The sequence below is a fragment of the Chaetura pelagica genome, unplaced genomic scaffold (genome assembly GCF_000747805.2).
Source record: "Chaetura pelagica isolate M959 unplaced genomic scaffold, ChaPel_1.0 scaffold281, whole genome shotgun sequence".
Classification (NCBI taxonomy): Eukaryota; Metazoa; Chordata; class Aves; order Apodiformes; family Apodidae; genus Chaetura; species Chaetura pelagica.
The window spans coordinates 1-4,792 of NW_009952058.1; the positions used below are offsets into that span (position 1 = coordinate 1).

The 4,792-nt window shown below is 42.7% G+C and overlaps 1 non-coding gene across 1 annotated transcript; it reads right to left on the reverse strand.

Moving 5' to 3' along the window:
• Positions 1–57: 57 nt before the first annotated feature.
• Positions 58–130, reverse strand: TRNAR-CCU. The gene has a single exon. It is a non-coding gene; the product is annotated as a tRNA-Arg (tRNA).
• Positions 131–4,792: the final 4,662 nt, after the last annotated feature.

Below are 4,792 nucleotides of genomic sequence, written 5' to 3' on the forward strand. Positions count from 1 at the left end.
CTGAGTCAAACGGTGACAACAATTTATTGGAAAAAAAAGATGGGAGGGGGAAACCCTCACCCCAGATGGGACTCGAACCCACAATCCCTGGCTTAGGAGGCCAGTGCCTTATCCATTAGGCCACTGGGGCTGACGTGGGAGGTTTCTCACAGGGCGGTTCTTTACTCTCTCCCTGCCCCGCGCCCTTTGCGCACGGCTCCAGCGGCCGCTGATTCGGCGGCGTCTGTCGTGCGGCCCGCCGGGAGCCCGAGGGGAGGGAGGTCATGTGGGTGTGAGGTTGTAGCTCCCAAACCCCCGGCAACCAACCAGTAAACTCTCCCAACTGACCCCACAGGCCAAAACCAGTTAACACCCTCCCTCTCCCCCAACAATTAAAAGCCCTCGACATCAACCCTTCAACTCTCAGCTCTTTTAAAATCTTTTATATTTATTTTTCTGGTGAGAAACCACAGAGGCGGGGCTAATATGTACATTCCTCTTTATTTCATACAGCACAGACACATGACACATAAAAAAAAGAAAGGTACACTCATGAAAAAAGCCTGTCGGGGACAGGGAACAGCTACGCCAGGCGGGTAAGGCTCCTCCTGCAGAGCAGGGTCTGCTGGCAAGGGTGGGTCCCAGAGCAAGATCTGCTGCCAAAAAACACCTTTCCACTCCTTTCAGGACGACAGAAAGCAAAAGGGCAAGTCCCTTGCGGAAGAGGTAGAGGTGACACCCTCGGCAAGGTCAGCGGGATACAAACCCAATGGCTGCGTCCGGAGCGAAGCGCGGATAAAATGAGAAGTGCTCGCTCTCCAGCTTCTCTTGCAGAGGGGCCAACAGTCCTGCCCTCTGGGAACATCTCAGGGGTAACAAACCTGAGTATCTGGAAGGAGTGAAAAAATCAAGTAGTCACACAGAAGAGTTAAAATTAGTCTCCCTGATAGGGCTCTGCGAGCCACAACTGGGAATGTGCAGCAGAACAAACCAGCTTCCCAACTAACGAGAGACTAACTGACCATTGAACTGACCAGAACAATATACACATTTGGAACTGGTGCAGGCTTTTGTGGCAGCAGCTTCTTCCTTTTCCTGCTTCAGTTCAGGATGGAAATCAAGCAGGCACCAGTTCCTCTGGCAAAGAGCCTTACACACTTTTAGAAAATTAAAATACAAAAAAGGGAGACAGGTGTATTTACAAAATCCATGGCTGGTACAGTACATCATTTTTAAGACACACTAAATGCTACAATCTTTCAGGTCCTGAGATTATTACAAAAAAACCCAACAACTCAAAACTTGTGTTCAGGTCCAGTTTTATAAGGAGAGAGGAAAGAAATCACAAATTCAAAACACAGTATCCCTTGAAGTTATTGGAACACACCTCCCTAAAAATCCAAATGAAAGTGGTGCTAACCACCCAATTGCAGCTGCATTTGGTTGTTCAGGCTTGTTGTCACAAGAGGGGAGCATTCCACAGGGGAGTTTCTCTGGAGAGCTCATCAGGCAAGCACACGGCTGCTAGGATCCTCTCCCCGTCACTAAGCCCTATGAGTATTAAAAGGAGGAAGGTGACCTTGTACAAATCCAGGCTGGACTGAGTAAAGCATCACAGGAATCACCAGCTCGGGCAGGTTTGTAACTGTGCATTCCTCTGTTTGAAGCAGTGGAACGCAAAGAATTCTAGCTGTGATTTAACATTTGTAACAAAGCCCTGGGCCAGCTGTTTGTTCTGAGCTACCTAGTGAAAGGCAGGAAAACACTTTGTCCATCTGCTTCTCAGCCTTTTGTTGTCTTGAGGATCACAGCAAGTCAGGTAAGAGTTAAGCTAGCTGTATCCAAACTTGCTAATATATATATATATACCAAATGTTACACCAAACACAGGATACTGAGGCCAAGCCTGTGTCAGTGGATGGTCTCCACTACCAGGCAGGTACCTGGATGCTCTGGTCCTGACTGAGCCTCTTTACTAGGCAGAACTAAAGGGACTCGCACCCACACCTGCTTTTTTTTCCAATGGGATATTCTAAACACAATGCTTTTGTATCATCAGAAGTTGTCATCACAGACGCCCTTTTATTATAGGCACCTGACTAAGCTAGAGAATGCCAACTTTTTAAGGATTACTCATTAAATGTTTCTAACCTTCAGTAAAAAAAAGACAAATCACATAACAAGGGTACAAGATAACTGCTAAAATATAATGCTGCTCAGTAGACTTTTGGGGGTAAAAAGTAGTAGTTAATTCTGTAATTTTTTTAAACAGTAGTCAAAAAATAAAATTTCTCCATCTATTTCCCAGTATGGATCTTGAGAACTATGCAAGAACATGGCACTAATTGCTACATGATGGAATCACCAGCAGTAAAACACACACTACAGTTCTCACCTCTGAGCTAAATTGTTATTGGTAGTTACAGACAAGAAGACTGAAAGATCAGTGAGAAATACCTGGGGATAGCAATTTAGCTTTTATTTAGAGATCCAGCTACTGTGTAGTCAATAACTGTCCTTGTTTAGAAGCAACTTCATTTCAGTGAAAAATTGATTTTATTCACTTCTGATACTGGAAGGAAACCTGGAATGTCTCGTTAGTTTCTCCTCAAATGCAATCTGTACATTAGAAAACATTGCTGCTTCTTAAATCAATTTGAAGAGCTGAACATTCTAAGAAAAAAACCAACCCTAAAACAACCTCTCGGACCAAAGTCTGTCACAAGAGGTGATTTTAGCTTCCCTCTCAAAGCAACATCATGACACTTGACACTACATGTTGCATCAGTGAAAGGGTTTCTTCTTTAAAAGACAATTTGTTTTCTCCATGATAGCAAAAAAATTTTTCTGCAGTACAGACATTAAAAAAAATACTCCATTTTCTTTGGGTAAAATGTCAACATGTGTTAAGAGGGGTAGCTGGGGGAAGGAATGCATGTAACACTGAAACACGTAAATACTTATCTGCATAGTTGATATTAGTGACTACTAATCAAACTAAGGCCTTATCTGGAAAAAGCTGAGAGCACAAGAAAGTTTCTTCCCCCAGTCCCCAGGGTCCTCTGGTGAAACATGGTAAGTCTCAAAGAAGTTCTGGCTGCCTCAGCAGCAACTTGGTTTGGCCTGTGATGGTGGCATCCCCTGACTGGTTTTGCTTGATTCTCTCCCTCCCTTTTTCTCGATACTAGACATTATCAGACATAACCACCTGTTGATTAAACACATCTGCACACAGTGCTAGGCAAAAAAAACAAAAAAAAATCCCAAACCAAAACCCCTTAGTATTGAACATGACAGGAGTCAAACAGTGTACACTGCTTGCTTTGGATTACCTTCACCATAAAGAAAAACTTAGTAGTTAATGGTTATTATTTAAGCAGGAGATGACAGCAAGAGAAGAGACTGAAATTCACTTCTACATACAAAACATGTTTTTGCTTTTGTTTTTTGTTTTTTTTTTCAGAGTTGCTCTGTAGAATTATAGCTGTCAAAAATGGCTACAAAATACAGACCTATATCCTTGACTACTGACAAGATTAGCACAGTTTTATTTGTGAGGAGTGTGCAAAAACAGCTGTAGGGAATCTTTGTACTTCCCCAGTTTTGGGCCAGTTCCAGGCCGTGCTGATCTCTCAGCATAAGTCATAGCAGCAGCAGGGCTTTCTATGGCCCCAAAAGGCTATTACAGCAGCAAGGGATCACCAGGTCACAGAAAAAGGATGATGAAGCCACACCAGAAGTTTCCACAAACAAAGCCTTTTCCTACACAATGGTTATCTTTCCAGTGGCCCAGCAAGCATACTTCTGGCTGCTTGTTTTGGCAGTGATTTCTTAAGCAGTAGACAGACATAGATTTTCACAACAGCTGCATTTGTTAAAAAAGACTGCAACAGTCAACCCCCAACACCACATGCAGATTCCTCATCTCATGATCAGCCTAGGATAAAGAACATGTATGCCTAAAACGAATTACAACAACAGCAACAGAAGTGCCAGGTTAGCTCAGCTTACAGCCACAGGTGGATGTGGCAAACTCCACTGAAGTAACTTCACTCATGCACCCTCACTATTGCTCCAGCCAGCTAAGCAAGCAGCAATAGTCCTATCTTTGATGGGCACCGTTAGGTCAGTAGAAGAAAGCTGCCTGTGGCTTATTCTACATAAACAGATTCATTCAAACATGTGAAGACAAGAACTGAAATAGCACTTTGACTATTCTCTACCACAGGAACATGTATTTCATATATTAGTTTCTGCTCTCTAGATGGGTTTTCCACCTATGAAGGTCTCCTCCTTCCATTGCCATTCTGGGAAGTATACGCTTCCTTTTCATATTGCAACCCCAAATCAGGTCTTCCCCAGGTGGAAAAACATGACAGAATGAGCACAGTCTAGTGATACATACATGTGTTACCTTAAGTTTAGCATTTGGTCAAAAAGTTAATTGCTAATTTCAGGTATGTGTGTTTATAATAATCACAAGTTAGATCCTCAGCACAGAATTGTTAAAATTACTACATGATCTATTGCAGATTGCTAATTTTGTCAGAGAGGAAGGAAACAAGCACACACTATGAGGGTTCATTTCAAGAGAAAAAACCATTAATGAAATCTCAATAAATGGAGAGTACAAAAGTACTTCATGATAAATTTAGGCAGCATGTGAAGCATAGCCAGGTTTAACTTCAATTAGCAGCTGCACTCTTCATGTTTTGCCAAGTTCTTTCTTACATATGAAGCACAGTAGAAAGCGATAACTTTGGAAAACATGAGACTCCTTGCAATACCTGGCGTCAAGCAGGTGTTACTAGCT